The sequence below is a fragment of the Camelus bactrianus genome, chromosome 28 (assembly GCF_048773025.1).
Source record: "Camelus bactrianus isolate YW-2024 breed Bactrian camel chromosome 28, ASM4877302v1, whole genome shotgun sequence".
NCBI classification, from domain to species: Eukaryota; Metazoa; Chordata; class Mammalia; order Artiodactyla; family Camelidae; genus Camelus; species Camelus bactrianus.
This window is the reverse complement of record NC_133566.1, coordinates 11,039,142-11,066,244: the sequence shown is the minus strand read 5'-3', so window position 1 is coordinate 11,066,244 and position 27,103 is coordinate 11,039,142. Positions and strand designations below refer to the sequence as shown.

General features: G+C 47.8%; 1 protein-coding gene across 27 annotated transcripts in view; it reads right to left on the bottom strand.

The window, feature by feature from the left end:
- Positions 1 to 4,015: 4,015 nt before the first annotated feature.
- Positions 4,016 to 27,103, bottom strand: part of LOC105072226 (uncharacterized) — a 78,000-nt gene continuing 54,912 nt past the window's right edge. For 3 of the 27 annotated variants that reach the window (XR_012503097.1, XR_012503098.1, XR_012503107.1), the window contains 5 exons: positions 27,029 to 27,089; positions 26,486 to 26,696; positions 22,902 to 25,898; positions 10,781 to 21,294; positions 8,855 to 9,555 (listed from right to left, as the gene is read on the bottom strand). The gene's annotated coding sequence lies outside the window, so the exon portion shown is untranslated. The other 24 variants (XR_012503099.1, XR_012503115.1, XR_012503118.1 and 21 more) reach the window with 23 other exon arrangements.

Below are 27,103 nucleotides of genomic sequence, written 5' to 3'. Positions count from 1 at the left end.
TTAACAGCCAGTGTCAGAGCCCAGAGAGGTACCGTGTTCTGTCCGTGAAGACCATGGCTGCACGCGTGGAGAACCACCGGCCCTCCAGCACCACCTCCATCACCGTGGTTCCTGAAGGACCATGAGGAGCAGAATCTCCGGGGATCCTCACTAGGTGTGCAGTGAGGACCACAGAGCCGCTAAGCCACAGGCACGTGGCGAACGCTTGTTACTGCTTTACAACCCGGCATCTCACCGGACCCTTCGGGACTTCTGGACGGTCCTCTGGCACCGTTAAAAGTGAGTGATGTGTCGGACAGAGAGGAGGTAAAGAAGAAGCGTCTTCTCCATTTAGAATATAATTGAATGTAATAGGATTTCCTGGAGAATGCAAGGAGGGGACCCAGATTTGGATTACTAACCAGACAACAGGTTTCTGATTTAATCATTGTAATGAATCCCTGTATCTTCTGCGGTCATATTCCAGTCTGACAACCCTTGAGCTGCAAGGAACCGATTTACTTAACGACAAGGGAGGAAATCCAATCAAAAGTGGAAAATAAGAGCAGTCTCATTTGAGGGCTGCAGGAGCCCCAGTCCCTGTGTCCCAGCAAGCTGCCCAGTCAGGCGGCTACAGTGTGCGAAAAATTAAAAGGGCTTTTTCCAACTTGCCCGCCTGCAGCAAGACAGACAGAGCGGGTTCACACCGCCTGCTCCCCTGTCCTTGCTTCCCGGACACCCGGACGGCCCAGGTGAGCCTGTGCACCTGCGCCCGGCCCTGCCCCTCCCCGCCCGCCCCTTTGCCCGTCCCTCTCCCCACAGTGATGCTCAGCTGTTCAGCCTTTCATCCCGGCGCCCTGTGCGGGGCAGGGTTAAAATGTGCCTCTGAATGGGGAGGAGCAGACAGGGTGGATTAATGGCAGCGGCAGAAGAGCGATACAGCCTGAGCAGAACAAAACGAGGGCGACCCGGACCAAACAAAGCAGCACAATAGATCATTTCTGAAAAGTCACCGGGCAGCTTTGAAACCCAGGCCTCCGCGGTCCCGGGCAGTTTTCGCCGCCACGGGCTTTCAAGACACATGAATGGAAAGGGAACAGTAACTCTTTCTCCTCCCTCTTTTCAGGGGTCTTGTCGGCAGAGAAGGATTTACCATTCAATTCCCATACTTTTATGTGGGAAATTAGGAATTGGCCCCTTAAAAAGAAATTGCCTTTTTCAACTCTCATAAATTGTGGCCATTTTATAGATGGACCAACACTTCTTCTTTCTTCTCCTCCTTCCCCTTGGAGTTCATTTTTTTAAATATTCATAAATGCACACACATTTTCATCTTCGTGTTTCTCAAGAATGTTTTCTTCAGAGAGTCTCCAACCAAAGCGGTCTCTCCTCTTTCTGCTCCCCGGAGTGGTTGGTTTTCGTCCTTCGCTGTTTCTGCATTTGACCATGCACCACCATAGACACAACTTCCTTTTTGAGTAAAAAGTCCTCGCCTCGAAAATATGAACGTCTGTGTATTTGGAAAGGTGGCAAGCAAGGGGAAAAGCTGGTGCGAAGGTCAGAAGAGCGATAACATAGGATGTTGTACTGATTCCGGGACTCGGTGGCGGGGCTGTTTGAGCAGCTGCTGTCCTGGCCGGCCTGGAACACATGCTACTTTTGAGCTGCCTGTTAGAGACAGTCACGTTTTCCCGGAGGAGAGCTCAGTAAAAGTCCCCATCTGGGAGGCCTGGCGGCGTGTTTGCAGGGGACAGCACGGATCAGGCTCTCTCCTTCTCCGCAGCCTGCACTGTTTGGCCACGTTAATCTCATTAACATTCCCCATCAGTTTCCAGGGGGCAGAAAGGAAGGTGTGAGAATCCAGAGCTCCCGGCCTGAGCCTCAGGCCCAGAGAAGCCGAGCGCAGGCTCCGGGCCAGCACATCTGACCAGACTCCCCAGGCTTCTTCAGGGGGCGCACACCGGGAAACCTTGTCCCGGGAAATCCAGCCACATCTGACCCCACTCTTCCCTCCCTCCTCCGGCCCCCCAGGAGGGCCCGGCTCCAAGGCCCAGCCCCGGAGCAGCTGCGCTGGCCGCTCTGCAGAGCAGTCAGGCGGACCCAGAGTCCTGGGAGAAGCCTCCAGGGTGAGTGATGGACAGGAGGGTTGGGGAGAAGGGGAGGTTTCCCTCCTCAGCAGGTCTGCAAGGCCAGGCTGGGCCCACAACCATTTCCGGATGTGCAGACGCTGAAACCTGGGCTTCCTGTCTCCTTGGACTCTTCAGATATGCAAAACACTCACCCTGCAAAGGAAGTCTCACAACACACTCAGCTTGGACTCCTCCAGACCCTGACATCACTCATCTGAAAAAAGCAATAAATCAAACAAGTTCCTATTTCTTGGGGGAGGGGGAAGTAATTAGGTTTTTATTTACTTATTTATTTTAATGGATGTGCTGGCGATTGAAGCCAGGACCTTGTGCGTGCTAAGCACATGATCTACCACTGAGCTACACCCTCCCCACTAACAATTTCCTATTTTTCGGACAATATTAAAAACCTTAGACATTTGCAGTAAGTGTATCAAACCCACACGTTGTAAACCTAAACTGACACCAACGTTGTGTCCGCGTATCTCAACAAAGCAAGGGGAAATAAAACCTTCCAAAGAAAACCCCAGGAATAATGGCGTTCACATCAGCAAGGCCAGGAGCTGTGTCGTTCCCTTCCTGAAATAACTTAACTTGTTCAAAGTCATGTCCCAAGGAGTCAGGATATTGCTCATTAAGAGCTAACATCTCACTTAGAAAAATTAATCTCTGAAGGGAATGGTGGTCCTTAGACACAGACCTGACTTGCTGAAGAGAAATAGGTAAGTAGCTTTAACGGTCTGGGAAGCTATTACAAATTCACTTCTCCATTTCCTCCTTTGCTGTCTCTAAACCAGAGGTAGAAATTCCGAAGGCCGGGCCCCTCAGAAGCTTTCCAAAGCCCCAGCACAACTCCTGCAAACACTTTCAACAGCCTCAGCCACAGCCCCGCACTGTGAGTGTGGCCCGCGGGGCAGCAGTGCCGAGTGCTAACCAGCCTTCCCCAGCCTGCCTGCAGCTGGACAGATGTCCGCTAAGAAACCCTCTTGTGGCTTAATTCTTCCAACTACTATTTGATGTTACTACGCAAGATGGAATTGCTTCCTCTTTCACTTCACTCTCTGGAGTTGTGGGTCCAGGCTGGCGGATGCTGCGTTTCACGCAGTGGTGAAGAGACCCAGAAATTCTCTGCCTGTTGTCGCCTCTCGGGCCTGCAGGGCACGGCGCACCTGCTTGGTTTTATGGGGCTTTCAGCACATGCCGGCTCCAGCCCACGGGGAGACAGAGGGGGGCTAGGAAGAGTGACGCCCTGGGAAGACATGAGACGGCAGTGGCCCACGTCACTTCTGCTCACATTTCATCAGCAGAAAATGTCGTCTCATGTCCTGAGAGGGCGGTTGGAAAGTCAAGTCTCCAGCTGAATGATTTCATGTCCAGGGAGAAAGGAAGACAGATTTGGAGAAAGCCGGCCATCTGCTGCGTGTTCCTCAACTCCTCTCTGAGTAGAAAACATTCCGGGGCCTGTCCAGGGGGAGCAGAGCCTGTGTGCGGACTGTCTTTGATCAGAGGAAGAGGACCTCCCACCCAGGACCCCCAGCCACACGGCGGAGCTCCGGAGAGCTGGAGGGGGCAGGACCTCAGGGGTGGCAGGCGCTGCAGGAGATGCCAACATAGTCAGCCCTCCCCTTTGTTTTCACACCTGAATTTTCCCATTCAGCTCTTCACTCACCAGGCAAGGACAAGCAAACAGCAGGGAACCAGGGCGCCCGCTGCTCTGACTTGAAGGGCAGGAAACAGACTGGCAGACCTCTTCCGTGTCCTGAGACAATCCTGGCTTAGCACCCCCCTTCTGTGTGACCTTGAGCAAATTACTTAATATCCTTAAGACTTATTTTGCTCACCTCTAAAATGGGAGCTAACACACCTTGTCACATGCTCATTTTTAGAATTAAATTAGCTCACACAAGTAAAGATCTTTGTATTTTAAGAAACACGTGGAGTATAGATATTCGATCTCTTTTTTTCTTCTGGTCAGTGGCTTTTTTTCTTGCCAAGTCCCAGCCTAATAAGCCATCTCTCTCCTTCAGCCTATTCAAAGTCCCCCAGACCACACCCTGTTGCTTAAAGCCTTCTCTGAAAGAGTCCAGGAGCGTTTGTCTTTCTCCTCTCAACTCCCATCGCATCCTTTTATTGAATGCCTCGTGTTATCCACTGATTGTGTCCTAAGTGTGTGTCCATTCCCACGGCTGGATTGCAAGCTCCCTGAAAGCTCTGGGTACTATGTTGGATCCCAGTGGCTCATAACATCTAACACAATGGGACTGCACAGTAGTCACTCAGCAAACGTAGAAATGGAGAGCTGAGCAGATCAAAGCTAGGTCTGCCCGACCCTGGAAAAAGACATTAATTCAGTCCCAAACGTCGGTTGATTTAGGATTTCCTTTTCAAACAGTAAGCTGGTCTGCCGATGCGGACTGAATGGCTGACTTGCTATCCCCGTGTAGACACTGAAAGCATGGCCCAGAATTATACTGCAGACTGGAACTTCTGGTAACTCAGGATACCGCCTCCTGGGTGGTGTTTATTCTATGCCACAAACATCTGAATCACTGAAATTGAAATCCATCCAGATTCTGTGTCTTGGGTTCCAGCACTTTGTGGACTGGCACACGTGCCTGAGAGGTATCTGGGGAATGCTCGGCCCTTCAGTCCTCTGAGAATTATGCCACGTTCCAAGAAAAGCTAAACAGCTCATTCCTGCTTCACCCTCTCCTCCTCCAGCCTGGTTTCCTGAGGATACTTTTTAGCCAGACTGGTTGGTGTGTGTGTGTTTTTTTTTTAATAAGTTGCTGGAAACTAAGAATTTTCAACTTAAACGTCTATGGAAGGATTCTCGAGGGCGTCATCAAATGAAGAATATGATCCTTATTTCATCTCTCATGGATGAAAAACACATACACAGGAATGGCGGCCACTCAGCGTCCTGCGCCGACGAATTCCCCAGAGCACAGCTCAGATCCACCTGGACTCCCTCGGCGTTCTCCCTGCGGGAAGCGAGCTAATAAGTACCACCAGTAACGAAGCTGTTCGCTTTTTTTTTTTTCTTTCTGCAATGCTTTTATCATCCAGAGAAATGGGGAACTTCGTATTTCAAGGGCTTTTTGCACGGGAAATCCTAGCACGGCTTTAACACACACTGACGTCCCCAAGGGGGGAGCTACAGAGCAACCCTGGAAAACTTGGACACAGCAGCAGCGCTTGCCCGGATGGCATCCATCAGGGCCTTCCAGAAGCAGAGTGATGAGTGTATAAACCACCCACCAACGTGGGCGTGCTCCAGCGCATCGGAATCCTTGGACCCTGTTTCCAAGAGGAGGCGTCGCCGTGGGCTGCAAAGCTCGGAGCCCAGATTCACTCCCCAAACCCAAGCAATGAGCTTAAAGCAGGCAAGGAAAATGCTTGGTTTGGCTTCAGTGGACAGTTCAGGCCAGCGTGAACTGGGCAGGCAGGAGAGCCCAAGAATCCAGTAAAATTCTTTAGAAGAGACGGGCTCGGGGCAGCAGAGGTGACCTGGCCAGGGACAATGTGCTCCCCCACAAGCTAAAGACGAAGACCCCGAGTCTGTCCCAGTTGTTTGTGGTGCTGATTCGTGACAGTGAGACACATATTTTTAACTGCTGTATTTCATGGTCTCTATGGTCAACATGCATTTTTTTCATAAATAAAAAATTAAAATTACAACCTTTAAAAAACGATAAAGCCCCGCCTCTTTCTTCAAAATGATGAAACCGGCGACGGTTCCCAAGAGGACTGTTGAACTCAGCCTTCATCAAGGAGGAATGAAGGGGGTGGGGGGTGGGCTGGGAAGGGACAAGTGGTCCCCTGAGCACCGAGCAAGGGGAGGGCTGACCGGGAGCACGGAAGGCAGGACTGCAGGGAGGGGTCTCAGCAAACCCACGAGGATGCTGGACCCCTCGGTGCAGGCTGTTGGGAGCTCACTGAACTGGTCTGTGGATGGGCGGGCCCCTGTCGGCCCCGCACTCGGTGAGGCCCTGAGCAGTGAACAGGCAGGCGGCATCGGAGGACACGGAGGTACACTTGTCACAGCAAAGGTGGCTTGGTCACGTGCTCACCAAGGAGTAACTGAGTCCTGCAGGAGCAAGGCAGCTTGAAGTCCGAGGACGTTTGTCCACAAGTGTGCGGCTGGCCACATGCAACACTGGGGGCGTGGAAGATATGGCATTGGCCAGGGCACTGCCTCCTGCCCATGGTGGAAACAGAAGGCACCTTCAGATGGGTGCCTGGGGAGAGCGCAAGGGGCGGTCTGTGGATGGAGGGGTCCCTAGGGTTAAGGAAACCCAGACTAGGGTGAGCCGTTATCACCCTGGGCTTGAAGCAGCCCTGGGAAGGGCTGAGTCCCGCCCAACAGAAAAGTAATGGTGTCACCCTCGGGTGTCAGGAGGGACGAGGGCACCAGCACCCTGACCCCACATCCTGCTCCCCAGTTTTGGCTCCAGACCCAGCCAGACCCGAGGGCAAAGAGGCCATTGATGTGCTTTTGCTGACCCCCCTCCCTAGGGCTCCCGAGGGGCACACGGAAAACGTCCAGTCCGCACACTGTTTACTTTCTCAGCCTCTTCCTTCCCTACTGGACCTTACGCTCCCGGAGGGCCGGGATTCGGCTGGTCTGTTCCCTGCTGTGTCCCAAGGACCCACACACAGTCGGCACTCGGAGAATATTTGCCAAATAACTGAATGGGAGCAAAGAAGAAAACCACTTGCCCAGGATTTAACAGCAAGTAAGCAAGAAGACAAGCAGCATTTTATAAAAAGGTAAAAATAGTCCTTAACAGGGCGTTTCCCTCCGGTAAACCGCTTCTTATTTTGGCCATTCTGCCCAAAGCAAAATCCAGCCAACACATATCAGAAGGGGAATATGGGAGAGTGTAAGATTGGCTGAAAAGATTGTATTTATACTTTGCTTGGAGTGAAGAAAAGTTTGGGGAAGGGGACCGAAGAATTTTAAATTGCCTTGAAAAAAAAAAATACAAGAAATAGATCTTTCTCCTGCCTTTCAGACCTGTGGTCTAGGAACGAGGGGACAGTTGCCAGAATTATTAAAGAAACCCTGTGTTCAGCGGTGGAAAGATGTCAGGTTGTGGGTTTCTCCACCACAGGAGGTTTTGGAGACCAGCGTTGTCTGGATTTGATGACAGGTAATGACATTAACTAATTACGAAACTAATCACATTTGGAGCGGTGGAAGCTGAGACCTCGATAAGCGTGGTCACATCCCTGACTTCAGGGCTTCAGGAATCACAGGCTACGTTCTCTCCCTTTGCAAAGCTTGACCAGAAGCCTTGCGGAGTCCTGTGTCTGGACGTTTTGGAAGCTACAGACACCAAGGCGAGTCGGAACCAGCGTTCTGAATGGCAGCGCCCAGTGACCCCGCTGGCACTCTGGAGACCCTCTGAGGGTCCCGACTGGCTGAAGATGAGCCTTGCCCACCCTGTCATCAAGAAACTCCATCAAGGTCAGTGCCTGGCCCTCCACCCAGATTTCTCTGCCCCTAAAAGCCTGAAGACCCATTACCCACCCCTCTGGGCCCCCATCACTGGTTGGGTCACTTTTGACAAATTCCAGTCCATTGGAGCCCCAGTTTCTTCCTCTACAAAACAGAGAAAAGAAATCAGCCCCATTTGCCTCAGCAGATTGACGGGAGAATCCGCTGAAATAGCGTCCACTTAGCGTGTTCACGACTGTACCTGTCAACAAGGAATGTGTGACGGTATCAAGCCAGTTGACAGGCCAAGTCCCCGCGACACAAATGCCTCACTCGTCAGGCAGCTGGCCGCCTTATTCCCAGGGCTCAGCAACCCCCCACCCCGCCACTGCCTCTGCCCCTCCCACTCTCCCCGGCCCCGGGGGTTGGGGGGAGGCCCACCTCCTTCAAAGCATTCTAGCCCTTCAAGGAGATGGCAGAGCCGGAGCCGGGGCCGTGGAAAGGCCCTGGTCATTCTTCCCATCCAGGAGCATTCCTTAAGCCCCGACTCAAAACGTGAAAGGAAATGAAATCCCCAAAGTAAACACTCTCTTTCTGTCACTTGGAAAATTATCTGCATCTCCTTTCTCTTCCTAACTCACTCTCTCCAGTTAAAGCCATCCTTTGAGCTCGGCCTCACTCTGCCGAAGACAAGCCATCGCTTCAGAAAGGGAAAAACATTAAGAGATCCAGATTTCAATTAACTTTGCCATTGATTTTTGTGTCATTCTGGGGGACACATTGTTCTTTTAGCAAAGTGGGGGAAAGAACTCAAAGAAGGTTCTACTGCAGGCAGGGGGCCAGAGCTGAGCCCCACCTTCCTGGCCCCCAGGCCTGGCTGAAAAGCAGAAATATTAGGAAAATGGCCCGGAAGAGAGACCTGTGGCTGGCCTGCAGGTGACGGTGGAGGGCCTGGAGTTCAGGCGGAGAGCCGGGGCGAGCGCGCTTCCTTGTTTCATTCCAATGTAATTTATGTATTTGGTGCTTCGCACAACTCTCCTCTTTTAACTGTTAAAAATATATGTATCCAACCTTTTTTAAAAAAACTGCAATTGTTTCGTAATTGTTGAAAACACATCAATCACAGCAAGGGACCAGTGGCTCACACGCCTGCACACGCGGGCACACGCATACATACGCCTGCACACGTGGACACGCACATGCACACGCTATACAAACACAGTACAGGAAGGCACTGATAGATACAATGTGTCACGTGTCATGTCACTGGCTGTCTCCTGGAGGGAAAGAGTCTCTGGGAAAAGAGATTTAAAACAACAGGCAGTTTAATCAGGTAAGTACACAGCATCCATCTCCGTCCCCCGGAAATATGATTTCAACGCAAGGCATGAACACGACTCTTCTGAGCGGTGGAGTGAAACCCACTGTCATGAGCGCTTTCGGGGGTGGGGGCGAGCCTGCTGGTGTGACGATGAGGAGGAGGAGGGGTTAACTGTTAGAACCGAGCAAAGGCAATAAGCTGTCATTTATAAAGGATGCACTTGGGAGTTTCCTTTTGGAAGGTTGATCCCAGCTATACTAGACTATCCTGAGGGCCTCTGTTCCTCCATCCTTGTCCTGTTTGGGTCTAAGAGACCCAGTAGGCACTTCACGAATAGTTGTAGGGCCAAAGACACCCCTGTGTTGTGAGCCCTGGAGCCTAAGCCTTGTGTCCTAACATCTGTGACACTAACCAACACTATCTTTAGTACAACTAAAAATGATGTGCTTGTCAAAAAATGAAATAAAATAGAAACCGTCTCTGTCTACCTTCGTGATGTAAGAACCCAGGAGGCAAGACTCTTGTGTGCTTGAGCAGACCATACCTGAAGCTGTGCTGCATCACGTAAGCTTCCCAGTGAGGCAGAGGGCGACAACATGTCCAGAGGAAGGACTGGTGGCCACCAGCCACAAAAAGAATACTCTTCCACAGCGTCAGAGTTGAAGAAATGGAGAGTGCTTTGCCTGGTAAGAGAAAAAGAAGAAAAAGTGTCTTCAACCATTTGGAGAGTGCTTTCGGGCATAAGAATGAGCCCTATTTTATGTGCATCAGGAAGAAAAACTAGAGCCAGTCGTGGAGTCTACGTGAAGATGGGTTTGGAGTCAACTGAAAGAAGAGGTTTCAGTTACTGCATTTGAAGGTAAGACGTACAGCCTGGAGCCACAGTGAGCTCCAAACGCTGACGGTGTTCAAGACTAGGGAACAGGCTCCTGACGGGGATGCCCTATCACACCTGCTGACAGGGCTGTGATGAGGACCAGGAGATCGTGGCTTCAGACGCCTGCTATGCATGTCATGGGTGGTGCCTTGGCCACCCTGCTCTGGGCTGCCCCCACCAGATTCAGCTCAACTTCCCAGCAACAGACTCCCGAGGGAGCAACCAACGGAGCCCCTCTGTGTAGCTCATGACTAGGCTCTTCCCTCCCACCCTGGGGCTCCCCTGGGACCCCTGGAGCATGGGACACTCCAACAAAACTGAGCAACCATGCTCAGCCCGGAAATAAGAGGGGGAAGGGAAGGGGTATTAATGTCCTGGGAGGAAAACCGTTGACCAGTTGGAGCTTGGTGCCTGCAAATAACTGTTTTCTCTTTCTTCCTCTCCCTCCCTCCACCCAGTCAGTCTCTCCCGAGACCTCATACTTGGCGCTTTGAGAGGATGGTCCCTGCATTATTGCCCTGTGACTGCTATAACAAATTACTGCAAACATGGGGGCTTGAAACAGCAGCCGTGCATTGGCTTATGTTCTGGAGGCCAGCAGTGCTCACTCAGTATCGCTGGCCCACGTGGAGCTGTCAGAGCGGGCTGAGCTCCCCCCCGGGGCTCTAGGGGCGGGTCTCTTCCTGGCCACTGTCAGCTCCCGGGGACTGCCCCCATTCCTCGGCTTGGGACCCCATCACCTCTGCCTCCACAGTCAAACTGCCTTCTCCTCTTCTGTGCGTCAAATCTCCCCCTGCCTCCTTCTTATTATAAAGACAGTTACATAATGGGAAAGAATCTGAAATATATATATATATATATATATATATATATATATATATATATATATATATCTGAATATATATATATTCATTTATGTATAACTGAATAGCTTTGCTGTACACCTGAAACTAACATTGTACATCAAGCACACTTCAATAAAAATTAAATCTAAGAAAAAAGGAATAGTTACAGTTGGATTTAGGACCTACCCAGATAATCCAACGTAATCTCGCCATCTCTAGATCCTTAGTCACATCCTACACTTGGATTGAACTCTCCACTGAGGAGACAGCACGGGAGCCCTTCCTCCAGCTCTCTGTTCTCCCACAAACTCGTAGATGTGACCCATTAAGAACTCTGCACACAGGCGCGGTGGTGGCAGCGGTGGTAACAACGCAGTAAGGGTTCCTGAAGTTTTCGGCGAGATTTAACTTTTTTCCCCAGAGCATTGCTTAATCACTTAAAAACAGGCTTATACGCTGAGGAATTGGAGGTAGTCTGTTTCAGTGGAATTTTACGCTGTGTTGAAAGATTTATTTCCCCTCTACAAAACATTTCCAGCGTGGTGACTACTTCTCAGTAGAATACCTGCTCAAGGATTAGAATCAGAAAAAGAAGGGTTTTCCCACAGCAAACGGAAGAAAACTCGCTTCACCACAAGAAAGTTAAATGAATTAGTTAATGCTTACAAATTTCTTCGAGATGAGAAGCGTTGTCTGTATCGGTGTTAAGCCCTGCAATGAACACACCACGTTTTGTGCTGAAACAAGTTACGTTTGTTACAACAGCAGCGTCCTGGGTCCTGGACCTATCGGAGAGGTAGCACGGACCCAAAGCTGACTCGCAGAATCAGATGCCACCACCTCCAGATTCAGTCCACAGGGTCGTGACTGACTGACGCAGGAGAAGGAAGAGAACGAGGCAGAATTTTCTAATGTACCTCCCAGAGGGCTTTGCTGGTGACAGCTGCATGATGGAAGGTTCTGGAAGGTTTTGTTTTGTTTTGTCTTTAGGAGGCCACTTCACTGGTACCTTGTTTCAGAGAATCATATGACTTTCAGGTTCACAGAATTTGAAGAGCTTAAGTAGCCAATGACACTGACTTTGAGTGAGAGGGAAATATTGGCAAACTTCCCCATGAAATGGGCAAGTGTCAAACACGGAAACTTTCAAGAACTTCCCCTTCCCCTATCACGACACGGCAGGTTCAATATTCTGGTGGAAGCTGCTTCCTCTGGGCACATTTGATAATCATCACTTCCAAAGTTACAAGAGACATCATTGAAAGAATACAATCTGAACGAAGACCGTCTGGAACAGTATAGTAAAGGAAATCCACAGCTGGCAGGTTTAATAGACTCGATTAATTTGACAGTTGATACTTGAAAATGTCTCTGATGTGGATTCCCTTGGACTTTCTGTACGAAAGCCTAACTTTCAAATCTTCCAAACCTAGATTGTCTCCATCCTTTAGCTGCTGGTACAATCTGCTAGTGACATTTCAGTATCTCTCATCCTCTTTCTTGGTACGTACATGCATGCACACACATGCACACACACACGCACACACACGCTACCCAGAACAACATCTCAGGCAACAGTTTGTTGAGTGATAGGATTACTCCCCCCCCCAACACACCACCAACTCTCTTTCTTCGTGTCACAGATAAGGGCCAACCACTTGGGCAGCATGGGAGAAATCTACGTATTTCTGGAGGACGGCAGCCTTAGGGATCCAAGAACAAAATAATTCTGAGTCTTCCAACTCTTTATACAGTCATCGCTCTCCCTGAAAAATTCAGTCCTTTTTCCAGTTCACAGCAGGCTCTTAGATAGTGTTGACTAGTGAGTGAAGGAAGGAAGGAAGGAACACGTGGACTAAAGAACTGAGCATTCCTGACGCCATGGAAAGAAGCATGACTTACAGAATCACGCGGTGCCCTGGAAAGAGCAGCGACTGAAACCAAGAGACTCAGCTTCCTGTTCTGCCACTGGCTTTGCTCTTTGATATTGGATGGGCTGCATGTCCTCGTGTGCCAACAGAGACAACACTCATCCTAACGTTTTTATAGATAATGTCTAGGCCACAAACACAGCACCTTGTGGCCCAGAAAACACTTGGATTCACATCCTCTTGCTTGACCCACCCTACCACCAACTGGTGGCAGAAGGTACCCATCTTTTGGCCTGGAACCAGAAGTCCACATATTGGCTGTAGGTCTTGAAGTAGTTCATAAAGGTGCGCCCCAAGCCTGAAGTTCCAGCCGCGTCAGCATCTCCTCCTGGTAGCGGACAAAGGAAGAGCCCAGCCGTGATCCGCGACTTGCCACCAAGACAATCATGGCAGAACATTTTCTCAAACCATGACTTCTTCCACCAGATCCTTCTTACTCCCTGATACCTACACACCTGTCCTGGACACCCGTGACACAAGCACGTTACCAAAGGCCATCAGCCTCCCATCCAGTGAGGACCACTCTGAGCATCCCTGCACACACGTGTCTCAGCATGGAGTAGATATTTAGCAGATACTCAGCGCATTCACTGGATGGGTTATATCAAGAGTCAGCAAACTTGTTCTGTAAAGAACCCGAGAGTCAACCTCTTCGGCCTCTTGGACGGCACATTCTGTCACGCTGCTCCACGCTGCAGCGCAAAGGCAGCAGCAGACCACACGTGCACAGGTGGGTGTGGCTGTGGTCCCATAAATCTTAACTTACAAAAAGAGGCAACAGGTCAGATGCCCCCTGTGGGCCTTTGTTTGCCAAACCCTAGGACTGGAGAAAAGCCTTGATGTCAACATGATTTCAGCCCTTCCTCTTAGAGGCCGGGTCCTGACAACTCTGGATTCCAGCTCTATCCAGGCCCTCATGTCCCTCGTCTTCCACTGTCCCCTGAGAAACACCCCCTGGCAGCAGGGACCTGGAGCACTCACCCTTCACATGCAGTTGTTCTGAAAGACAAAGCAGGGGCAGAAATTAAACCCAGACCCCAGTCCTCGTGCCAGTCCCAGCACATCAAGGGCCCCTCTTCAAACGGGACCGAGGTCGCTGCACACCTAATAAAGAAAATAGAACTATTCTGTGGCTTAATCGTCTTTTAGTAAGGGTATGGGGGGCCAGGTTTACTAAAGGCCCTTATAAAACGCCAGCTGAAAGGGAAAAAAATGCTTCTTGGCACCGCAGAACCTTTTTCATGTGAAGCTACATGATCACTTTTCATTCTGTTTCCCAAGCACCCCAGGGCACCCATCCATGTATTAGGCCCCTAATGGCATGAATCTAGTTAAAAGGAACCAAGCAATTATTTTAATTAGAAGAGAACAAAAAAATAACACTCCTGGATTCTGTTTTAAGGGACAAGAAGGAAGTAGTCGGGGTTCAAAAAGATCCCACAAAATATTTTTGTGAAAGGAAAAATAATTAAGGCCAAATTTAGACCGTACTTGTGATAATGGGCCAAATAAAATGAATGGCACCACTGTGCAACTAAAACCCATTCATAGCCAGGAGCCCCAGAAAATCCATTTTTATGTGATACCGTTCGGAGGGCAGAGCCACTCTGACAAAGTGAAGTGAGCGTCGAGGAGAGACTTGAAGATCCCAGTGCATCTCCTACACAAATCCTTACAGCATTTCTGTGTAAATGCTTTGATTAACCAGAGAAGAGGGGGAAGGATCTTGGTCCATTTGCTTTTTGTGTAGGATTATTCTTTTTCCATTGAAATTCTGAGAGTAAATTGTTCAAATTTGCTACTCTGGAAAAATCTATCTCTATAGAAAACCCTTGTTGCTAATCCGTCTACACAAAGCCGAGGCCCTCGTTAGAGAGTTCTAACCACTGGAACGGAATTCAGTCACAGAGGAGGAGATTGTATCTGTGGATTTGCCAAAACCTTGGCCTTCCTTCTGGTCACGGCATTTTGGCAATTTTATTCCATCCCAGGCTTCCAAAAAGAAATGAAACTCAAGCCAGCCAGCCGGTCAGTGTTGTCCTGTCTGTTCAAGTCCATAGGTGTTTTCTGAGCACCTGTAATGCAGGGAACACAGCAAGCCATGGATATATGCAGATGGCTGAGACCTGGACCCTGCCTGCAAGTCTCATCACAGAGAGATGCACGGGCAGGAAGGAGACCACGCAGCCCCAGCTGGGAGGGGTCAAGGCTGTCTGGGCTGAGCTGACTGTTAAAGGATGGATTCTCCAGGAGAAGGACCAGGACAGTCTATTCCTGGGGGAGAGAGCAGCACACACTCACACTGGAGCAGAGAGCCCCGTGGTGCCCAGGGGGAGCCATCAACAGCTGAACGTGATGGAGTTTGATGCCAAAGACCAGACTGGGGAGGAAGAGCCCAGTCACGGGGACTCCGTAGCGTGGTCATGAGCCTGAACTTCACCTTGCACAGCGACGGAGAGCCACCAAGGAGGTTTCAGCAGGGGCTAAGGAGGCCAGCTTTCCACTGTAGAGTGAGCATGTGGACAGCTGAGAAGAGGATGAAATGAAGGCATGTCCCACAAATGCAACAGCCCAGAGGACAAGTGGGAGTGCAGAGACGGGCGAGTCATGAGATGTGTACCATTGAAGGAGACTCTAAAAAGCAACCCTGTGGAACAGTGAGTGACTGAGAGGTCAAAAGGAGGAGATGAACTGGCTTCAAAGAGTCTCACTGGGGTCAGGTGTTTTACCCGAATGCTTGCCATTTGTCCAGAAAGTTCGCATCTTACAGGTTCTCCTTTAAACCCTGGACTGGCCTTGACCATGAGTCCCAGGATTGAGACGCAGCGGCAGATCTCAGCCTTAGGCACATGAGCATATGACTGCTAAGCGTCGCACAGAAGTCCTAGAAGAGGGTCTCACTTCCATCTACCTTCCCATGCAAAACTCACACAAAACCAGCTTCCTGCCCTAAGTTTGACGTAAAATCTACAGAAGCCTAGAATGAAAGACGGTTGTGGTGAATTCTTACTGTGATGGTTGAATCTATGTGTCAGCTTGACTGGGCTAAGGGAGTTCTGGGTGTGTCTGTGAGGATGTTTCTGGAAGAGGTGAGAATTTGGACCACTGGGGTGAGAAGAGATCACACTCACCACTGCGGTGGGCACCACCCAATCCACTCAAGGCCTGAATAGAACAGAAAGGCAGAGGAAGGGTGAATGTTCTCCTTCCTTGAGCTGGATGTCCATCTTCTCCTGCCCTTGGACTTTGGAGCTCCCGATTCTCGGGCCTTCAGAATGCAACCAGGTGTATTATATTCTCTTGCGATAACTTTTAAAGGAGTATAATCTGTAAGAACACTGAATCACTATGCTATACACCTGAAATTAATATAATATTGTAAATCAACTCTATTTTTATTTAAAAAAAAGAATACAACCAGGACTTACACCACTGCCCCCACCCTCTACCCCCAACCCCGCAACTCTCAGGCCTTCACACTTGGATTGAGTCACACCACCAACTCTCTTGGTTCCTAGTTTGAAGATGGTGGGACTCCTTGGCCTCTAACTGTGCTAGGTGATAGGCTTCCTCTTGTACATCTATGTGTATTCTATTGGTTCCATTTCTCTAATATATAGAACCCTAATATACGCAGGACAAATGACATATATGTTTAACCACTATATGAGATTAGATTCATTTGTGTTTTAATTTCTTGAAGACTATAAAGAGGACAATTCTCACCTCATTTTATAAGCCAAGTAAACCTCAGTAACACACCTGGCAAGGACACTGCACTGAAGGGAGATTACAGGTAAATTTTATTCACGTGTATTGTTGTAAAAGTTATCACAACATGCAGTAACACATAAAATAGACAACACAGCATAACAGAGTTCAGTCTAGTCCAGAAACGTAAGATTGGTTTGACATTCAAAAACCTAGTGAATAATTCCCCACATTAACAGAACAAAGAGAAACAGTCATGTGATTCTTCTATAAATAAGTGAGTGCTTGATTTATGACAAAAGTGTGACTCCAGAGCACTGGGGAAAAGAAATCTCTTCTATTAATGGTGTAGAGTCTATGGTTATGATGGAGAAAAAAAACAAACCTGATCCCAACCTCACACCATATACAAAAGTCAATATCATGTGGGTTGCAGATCTAAATGTAAAAGGTGAGTCGGTAAAGCCTCCAGAAGGCAACATCAAAGACTATTTCGTGGCCTCAGGACAAGCAGAGCTCTCTTAAATAGGACATAGAAAGCATGACTTATAACGGAAAATATTGGTAGATTAGACTACACTAAAATTAAAATCTTCTGTTCAGCCAAAGACAGCATTAAGAGAGTGAAAAGTCAAGCTCAGAGTGGTATATGATGTTTCCAATATATATAACCAAGAAAGAATCATATTTGGAATATATCAGTGTCTTCTACAAGTCAGTAAGAAAAGATGAACATTACAAGAGGAAAATTAGTAGGACCCTTGAGCCCATTCACAAAATACCCAAATGTACATGAAAAGATGCTCAACTTATTAATAATCCAGGAAATCAAATGAAAGCCACAATGAGATTCAACTGCACACCGTGGAATGTCTAAAATCAAAAAGACTAAGAGCAGCCAACTTCAACAAGGACGCAGAGAAACAGAACTCTCACCCACTGCTGGTGGGAATGGAAACAGACACAACCTCTTTGGGAAACCATTCGCCCTTATGAAAGCCAATGACAGCCATGCCCTAGAAAGTAGTTAAGTTCCCCTCTGGTCTACACACCCAGCAGAAGTGCATGCACACGCCCACCAAAGATTTCCACAAGAAAGCTGACAGCAGCCCTCTCTGCAATAGCCTGAAACTGGCACAACCCGAACGTTCATCAAGAATAGAATGGGTGAACTGTGTTATGGAACTGATACAATGGAAGGAAATACAAGGAGGGAGAAATACTGTATTTCCACCCAGCAACGTAGGTACAGCTCACAAAAATAACATTGAGAGAATAAAACCAGGCACAAAAGAACAGCTGCCATGTGATTCCATTTATATGATGCCCCCCCATCAAAAGAAAGAAAGGAAGAAAGAAAGAAAGAGAGAGAGAGAAAGGGAGAGAGAGAGAAAGGGAGAGAGAGAGAAAGAAAGAATCTATGGTGTCAGAAATCAGCATGGTGTTATCTTTGCAGAGGAAGGAGGGGACCCATCACAGGGACAGGAGGGGACATGGGCTACGTTCTCTTTCTCCACCCAGGGATGGTTACAGGGAAGTGTTCACCCCAGGATAACACACCGAACTGCATGCTTCTTCGTGGAACTGCAACAAAGCTTCAAAAAAAAGTTTCATAGTTTGATTTCCATTTCTGAGGGGAAGTCAATGGAGGGACTAACAGAAAATAGTACAGAATCTCTTTATTAAAATCAATCAGTGACTTGCTTTACCTGGGTTCAGTTTGCTGTCCTGAGGTCAGAGCAGAAAATGGAAAGAAACCGGGGGTACGATCACAGGTCAGTGGGGCTGGGAAGAAGAGACTGCCAGAGAAATGAATAAAACCGGGACCCTCTGCAGTTTAGCTGAGAGGTGAGGAATGCATGAGTGAAAAAAGAAAGAAATTAAAGGCTCAATGTATAAACTAATGGCATTAATGAAGGACCCCCGGGGAGTCTCATATATTTCTAGCCTTATCATATAAAGCAGAATTAAAAGGTAACAAATTTCGGCCATCTACAAGGAAATGAATACTTTTGCGAAATGTATAATTAACCTCTACCCAATGGTTTAGTCAAATCCCACTCCTCCCTCGAAGAAAAAAAAAAAAAGATTAGCTATTTATAGCAGCCGAACCAGCATCCGCAGTTACACTGACTAATATTGTGTTACAAAGTCGCCCCTGCTTCCAAGCAATAACAGACAGCCAGCTGGGGTCAGGAAGGAAGTTCCCCCTTTGGTGTAGTACCTCACCGCTCTGTCATCTCCGAGTGAACCATCCAGGCGGTGCCTGGCATGTGCACCCCGGTTCCCGGCACCTGGCTCTGGGATCCCGGCGGCTGCACACAAACCGGCTATTGTCTCCCTCCTGGATGACAACACCTGTAGCCCGTATTTAGAAAACACCTTGTGTTTCCAAAAGGTAAACACAAGGAATATAATCAAATTGTTCCTAACACTACTGTTTTTATATCAACAGTCTATAAATATATGGAAGAACTCAATATATGTGTGAAATAAACAAGGCAGGGATGCCTCTACGGAGGTAATTCAAAAGACAGCTCAGTAATTTAGCAGCTTGGGTTTTCAATTGTTGTAGTTTTCGGCACAAAACACATAGATATTATTCATCAAAGTGATTGTCCTGCACACTTGTATACCTTCTATAATTTATTTTTTTCAGGGCTTTTTACTTCAAAGAAATCACTAGCTAATGACATTTCAGACTTTAGAAATTTTTCTGATAGCACGCTGGAATTCCCTCAGGGACAGGATTGTGAATAAGTGAATTTTTTTTTTAAAGATCATTAACAGATATTACAAACCAATTCAAACTGAGCATTTTCTTTGCAAATTACCTTTAACTTTTAAAGCCATTGGAAAAAAAAAAAAAAAGGCAGTGAGTGATTTAATTTACTCAACCTGTCTACAAATTGCCGCTTTGCACTTCAGCGGTGATTGCATTTTTCAACCCAAAAACATCTCTAACTGTCTCTAATAGAGATATTTTTCCAAATTATCACACTCAATGAGTGATATTTCAAAAGATGGTAGGGTTTCATTTTTTATCATTTACAAGTTGCCCTGGAATAGAGATCTCTCTTTTTTTTTTTTTTTTTTTTTTTGATTAATATGGTTAAAGTCAAAAGAGCCCTGCACTGTCTATATCTGTTGCTTAATTAAAACTCTCAGGTAATTAGCAGGTTTATCATTTTCTGGGCAAATGGACAGTGGGCTTTGGTGGTAGGCTGTAGGGGTTTTGAGGTGAGGAGGGGCTCTTTTATTTAATGATCAAACCGTAGTTGCTGAGCTAAAGAGCTAATACTTGGGGTGGGAAGCACCCTTACTCTCCCGCGTACCGTCAGGCCTGATTCCTACTTCCATCACACCCCCCGTTGTGTGTGTTTTCCATTCAAAGAGCTCCCGGGGACTTCAAAGAGGGTTGACTGCAAGCACAGGCTACGTGGGAGTCCTGAGCATCTCCAGAGCAGGCCCAGAGCAGGGAGAAACCATGCCAAGACTAGCTTGCACTCGAGCCCCCGAACCATGCCACAAAATTAGAGGGTGTCCCCTGCCTACACCACCCCACAGTGCATGGGGGACTGTCCCCAGGCTTGCCAAGCGCTGTGCTGGCTTCTCAGGCTACTCCTTATAAATATTTGATGAGCAGTGCACTATTTATGACAGAATGTTAATAAGAATATTCTTTGAAATTGGAGTCCAAGGTAGGTTTAAAAGGGGTCATTGTTTGAGGGACCGCAGGGTTGTTTTTTTTTTTTCCCCATTTAAAGTGCAAAATCCATTTACCACAAACCAAAGGACTCCTGCACCTTTTTGGGTGTCCCATCAACATAAAATGGGTAGGGGTCTACTATGAAGGATTCTATTTTGGGAAGGGTTCATTACATTATTGAGGATAAAGAAACATAAAAACTAATATTTTGCGTGTCCCGTGTGCCACATATTTTAATTCTCCTCTTTGCATCCTCACCAAAATATTATGCTTGTGTTAGATTGCATGACCCCCCTTCTAAAGATGGAAAAACTGGGCCTCACGGATATCCTACAAGTCGTCCACTCCAGAGTCTCACAATGGTCAGTGCAGAGCTGGTCTGGAACCCAGATCTTCCCAACCCCACAGCCCTTGTCTGTTTCTCCACCTGACACCAACTCCCAGGTGTCAGCCAGTTTCAAATGTCATGCTCACCTCTTCCAGCAGCTGCCATTCTCCAGAGCTGGAACTCAGAGCTGATGAGTTCCATCCAGTCAGTCTCAGGCAGGGAGCACAGTAGCCCACGTGCCGATGATTAAGTTGCAAAAGAAAAGTTTGGCCCCAAAGAGTTCCCAGTGGGATCCTGCCAGGAAGTGTGGAACCCAAGGTGGCCAGAGAGCTACACGAGCCTGTTTGAGTGCCATGTGTGTGTCCCCCCAAAAGCGGGTGCACCCAGATGGACCTCAGACAACGGGTGGTCCTAGCCATCATTGCCAACTCCCTGGGAGACAAGTTTGAGAAGAAGGACGGGAACAGGCAAGAACTCCAGGAGGACAGAGGACCCAGATGCTAATCTGTAGAGGCAGCATGTCCACAGTCATCACAGCCCACATTGTTAAGTGTTGGGACGGGAGGAGGAAGCTGGACCTTCCACTGATCTCCCTGGATGCTCCCCAATCTCAAGATGTGGGAGCCCCGGTGAGGTCCGAGATGTGGACACTAGGTGGTCAGAGAGTGAGATCGGGGGCTGAGCCTGTCTACCTGTGGGCAGACATGGAACAGGGGCCTGGCTGCCCCACAGAGTAATAGGAACCCCCTGACCACCCACAGGCTCCTTCCTGTTCCCTGCAGCAGGAGTCCCCAGGAGCCATGGAAAAGAGCCCAAGCAACTCCCTGAGGTCACTGTATCCATCACTGTCCCTGGGCTCACGGAAAGGTCACCAGAACAGAGACAAAGGTTCCAGGAACTGCGCACAGGGAGGTGGCTTTGCCAAGCCTCTTCCACTTCTCCGAGGCTGTCTCCTCATCTGGGCGATGGGCGATGGTGAAGACTGGGACCCCACTTCTGAAAGTTCTTCATACAGTCCCTGCTGTGGAGACAGAGTCTCGTTAACCTTTTCTTTAATTTCAGGCATGTTTCTTAACCTCAGACTTTTTATTCTCATCACTGTAGGTTGGTCTTCTTGTGAAAAGAAATCTAAATGGGAGTGATTGTTCATGTAATAGAAACTACTGCATATAAAACAGATAAACAGCAAGGTCCTGGTGCACAGCACAGGGAACTATCTATATTCAATATCTTGTAATAACCTATGATGAAAAAGAATATGAAAAGGAATATACATGTATGTGCATAACTGAATCACTATGCTGTACACCAGAAACTAACACAACATTGTAAAGCAACTATGCTTCAATAAAAAAAAAAAAATAGAATGAAATGAAACAGGATGTTTTCCAAGCACGAAACATCAATTTGTTTATTTGCATTCACTCAAGAAATCTTTACACACGCCAAGCTGAGGTTTCAGTCAGGCGTTGTGATTTTGGATTTCTAAGAACACTTTACCTTGCCTTTGCATTTAGGATAAAAATCAAACTTCAAAACATGAACCATGTTTGAGCCCAGGCATGACCTGCCGGCCTCCCAGACCTCAGCTCAACCAGCTCACGGCTCTCCCGCCACTCTGGGGAGAGGCTGAGCTGAGTCCCACCACCTCTGGGGTCTGCTGTCCCTCCTCTGCTGGCCTGTCTCCTCATTTTTAAATGTGCTCTCCTCAGAAAGACCTTGTGTTGCCTTGGGATCCAAAATCCCCAGCCTTGATCGGCACCCCTGTTTCGACTTCCCTCAGAGCATCGTTTCCATGTGTGATGCACTCTGTTTGCTTGGTCCCTTGTGTGCCGTCCATCTCCTGAACTCAGCTGAGCCTCTAGAGAGTCAGAGATCATCTCAGTCTACCCCCCGCTTTGTCCCCAGGCCCCAGCACAGTGCCTGGCACACCAGGGACACAGGAAATGGTGTTGCCTTAAAGCAGGTCTACCTGGTGCGAAACAACGTAACACCCCAGGCAGACATTTGCAGCCACATGGATGGACCTGGAGATCGTTATTCTAAGTAAAATAAGCCAGAAAGAAAAAGAAATATACCATATGATATCACTTATATGTGGAATCTAAAAAAAAAAAGAAAAAAGATGACACTAAAGAACTCATCTACAAAACAGAAACAGACTCACAGACATAGTAAACAAACTTATGGTTACCAGGGGAAAAGAGGTAGGAAGGGATAAATTGGAAGTTCGAGATTTGCAGAAACTAACTGTATATCAAATAGATGAACAACGAGTTTCTTCTGTCTAGCGCAGGGAACTGTATTCAATACCTTGTAGTAACTTATAATGAAAAAGAATATGAAAAGGAACATATGTATGACTGAATCACTATGCTGTACACTAGAAATTGACACAACATTGTAAACTAACTAGGCTTCAATTAAAAAAAAAAAGAGGTCTCTACCTTGTGTCATCAGCTGCAGGGGCTGCCCTTGAACTGAAGGAGGGAGGATCTCATGTTTCCTCCTGCACACACTCAAGTTCTTTCCCCTGCAATTAATCCCTGCCTCCTCCCTGCCAGGTGGCAGCGTCCATCTGATCTGGAAGGAAGGCCAGTGTTTACTCCCAGCCTGGGAACGTCTTACCTATTCTCAGGGTCCTGTCCGCCAAGAAGGCAAGGCTTCCCCGTCATCTAAGTGTGAGGTGGCGATGAGCTCAGTGTCCTGCGGGGCCCAGGTGTGACTCTCAGGGGCTCCCTGGGGCTCCTCTGTCCGAGTCAGCACTGGGGCCAGTGACAGCGCAGAACTCAGCTCCGGTCACCTGGTGAGTTGTGGACTCCTGCTGCAGGGTGGAGTGTTGCAATTTTGTTTCCTTATTAGATCATTTTCAAAGTACAGAAAGTATATAGTTGTAACAAGTGAATATACAGGGTAACAAGTGAAACAACGCTTAGAAATGTGAATAAAAGCAAAGATACTTATTTCTCCTCATCCCAACTCAGTACCACTCTCCGGAGACGACCACGGGCAGGCTTATGCCTACATTCATGTGTTGTATGTGTACCTGTACAATGTGTATAATATAGTTATATTAATACATAGCTATATTATATATAATTTTACAGAAGTGGGGTCTAAACACTGGTGGAATTTTAGTGCAGAATCCTGTCTTCACTGGATTACTTCTTATCTACGTATATGGTTTGCCTGTCTTAAGCATGGCAACTCCAAGTACTTCCCGGAAAGCACAGGTGTGTTCTGGCCAGAGGACCACACCTGTGTGCGGCGGATTCCATCTCATTTTTGTTCTCAAACACACCTGCCTTGGTCGCACTGGAACGCAGGGGAGTCCCCAGAGGGGCGGCCCTGCTGGTGTTTTGTCAGTTGCTGGTTTGAGGACATTTGGGAAGATGCCTGCCCCAACACCCCCCGCCCTGGGGGGGACTCAGACCAGCCCAGAGCAGGGTCTCAGTTTCCTGTTGCTCCCTGGTCCCTTCTGCTCCCGTTTCGAGCTGCCAGGCCCTGGATCGCCTCCAACCTTGTCTACTTTTGGTGGCCTTCTCTCAGTAACAAACCTTTATACCAACGTCTCTTTCCCTTTCTCGCAGGCACCTCTCCCCATCCGTCCATGGGCAGAGCTGTGCAAGTCTTCACTGGGCACCCACTGACTCCAGGTAACCATTCCTTCTGACCCTCCTGGGACAGGTCTGGTCAGGTCACAAATTTGGTTAACATATTTGTTTCTTGCTGTGTAGGCTTCAAATGTATTCAGATAGGTTATTTCAACTAATTCTTACAATAGCCCATGAAACAGACATGGGTCTTCAAAAACATTAACAAGCAATTTGCAAAGAAGACATTAAAATGATCACATGAAAAAATATTCAGTCTTGCTATTAATAAAAGAAATGCAAAGTATAAGGACACTGACATACTTTTTGCCTATGAATTAGCAAATATCTATAAGAATGCCAATTCTCAGTGTTTACCAAGGGAGGACAGTGGACAGACACTAACCTGCTGCTGGTAGGACTATGTATCGGTGGCACTTCTCTGACCAATAACTTGCCAAGAACATACAATGAATTAGAAAAACATGGAATTATGCGATTCCTCTTGTAGGAACTTATCCCCAGGAAATAAATGAAATGATGTGGAAAGTTTAAGCTACAAGGATGTTTAAATATGTGACAGATTAAGTCAAAATCAAGTCATACAATAAGATACTCTGAAAAAATAAAAATAATCACGTGTAAAAAGATACAATATTGCACAAAGCTTTCTGATATAACTCTAAAAAGTTACACAAGAATATGTATTGTCTGAGTCCCACATATATGATAGATCTGCATGTGGATATAAATGTCATGTACCCCAAAGTGTTAAGAAAGGCTATCTCCAAGTAATGCCATTATTGGGGGGGGCGGTATTTTCTTCTGTTCCACACATCTCAATTTTCCAAAATATTTTTAATAACCACATATAATTTTCTAAAGAGAAAAGCAATAAAATGGTAACATTAAAAAGTTGCCTTTGTCTAAATGGAACCAGATTCCATTCTGGCGGAATTCTTTCATCTACTCACTCATTCAGTGAACATTTACTGGACTCCTACTGTATACAAAGCATTCTGCTAGGGGATAAGGGTACAGAGATTTTTTAATTTTTCAACTAAAAAAAAAAAGAGAGAGAGGTGGCCTCTGCCCAGGAGAAGGCACTCTTGGTAAGCAGGAGGAAGCCAGTGAGGGTGCTGGTTTAGACTGGGAATGCCAAAGGCACAGCTGAGGCCATTAGGCATTATTCCTTCCTAAACCCAAGAAACAGCCTCAGAGGATGTTGATGCATCTGGCCCTGCTTGGGTGAGATTTAGCCTCAGAATGGACCTGGACCTGAAAAAAGTGGTTTCGGAGAGTGAAAAATGGAGAGAATGCTTGAGTGTGAGAACCCCCCGTGCTCTGAAAGCTCTCAGTGCGTGGGTCTCCTGCCAGCTTGAGGCAAGTTGGTGGAGTGGCGTGGCTGCCAGAGAAATGGTCCCGGGGGGTGTCTGACAACAGACAGTAATTGGCAGGCCCAAAATGATCATCTTTTGAATAAGTGGTAAGTGAAAAATTCAACAAAATTCCCTCTAAAGCATCCCCCCCTCCCCGAGTCTCCCTCTTGAACAAGCATCCTGCCTCCCACTGTTCCCAGATGACCCTCCCCTTTCCTTGCAGGATGGAAGCTCCCACACACACCAAAGCCAGCTTTCCCAGCATGGAAGCCACCCCGGGAAGCGTGGCACTTGCCGTCTGCAAGAAGTCTTTGCAGCCTCTAGGGTACCATTTTGTCACCCCATGGGATCATTGCCATACTCCAAGTCAACTCAAGGCATCTGCTTTGAGCTGTTTTTTTCCCACGAATAGTGAAGAATTTGTTGATTCTTCCCCAGAAGGCCACTTGTGACCAGTGTTCATTTGGGGGCCTGGCTGGGGTTCCGAGGGGGACCACAGAGAAGTGAGCCAGCCCTCCTGGGGACTTACCTGGTGACCTCATTAGCACAGGGTTCTAATCAACGGAGCCACCAGACACATACCTCATTTCAGGCACTGAGGCAGTAATTTGCTAAATGTTAATTCTTAGATTAACTACAGATGAGTAGAGTTCCTGGGGGAAAAGAATGAGAGAGATTTGTTAATTCTTGAAAGGAAATTTGGGTCATCATCCTTTTGGTGAGTTTTAAGATATGATTCCAACATCTGAAGATGACACTCATCAGGAACCATGCTGCCATGACTTTGCAGGGGACAGGCAGTAGTTACGTTGATTGATTGACTGATTGATTGATGGAGGTGCCGCGGATGGAACCCAGGACCTCGGCATGCCAAACACTCTGCCACTGAGCCATACCCTCCCCCTGCCCCACCATGATTTTTTTCAGTCAATATCCGATCAGGAGACTTTCAAGGAAAAACCAAAAGATGTCACTTCCACACTTGCAAAAACACTGCACTGTGAATCTGTACTGACTCCTTCAAAGTTCCTATTTCAAACTCAGGCACAAAACTCAGGTGGCAACTTGAAGGAAAGGTACCCATATCCAAGGCAGAGATGGTCCTTCCACAGTGGGAGTGGCTGGACCCCATTATCTCTCCCCCCAACCTGAGAACCCTAATTCCTATGGAGAGAAGTCCCTCCCTCCAGGGGTTGGGATCCCAGACCCACAGCCCTGTCTCAGCCCACTCCCCGCTTACCTTAACCCCATCTAGTCCCTGAGGGGCCAGTTTTACAAATAGCAAATATGGTTTGGAACAAAGTTTAGACACCAGCTCAGCATCCTGTGTCGTGTTACGTTTCTATGAATATTTCACTGACTAGTCAACTCCCAAGAAAAGTTTCCACTTTCAGGCCATTTCAGCTTCGGGGGCTCCCACCCCAACAGCGAGCTTTGAAAATGATATGGCCCTGAAAGAAGCCAGAATAACTTTTTTAAAAGATTAATAATGAAGGGTGAAGTTCCCAGCCTTTGTCATCTTGTGGAAGAGCCCCTGGGAGAATTGAACGTGGGCCCCTGCGAGCTCTTCCATAGAAAAGCCTGCTTGAAAATGCACACATGTCTTGCGGGAGAATTTCTATGAACGGAGAAAGGACAGGAAGCCAGCCTTGCATTTTGCACGAAAGGAGCTTGAAGATCACCTTTATATCCAGGCGTCTGCCCGCTGTAAGTGAGGAAGCCCCACAGCATCCCCGGGGAGACCAGCCTGACCTCTGGGGAGCAGCCCCGCCCTGCCACTTACCAGCTCGGTGGGAGGGGCCGTGGGACAGTCAGTATCTTCTCTGAGTTGTCAGTTTCCTCACCTGTGAAATGATGA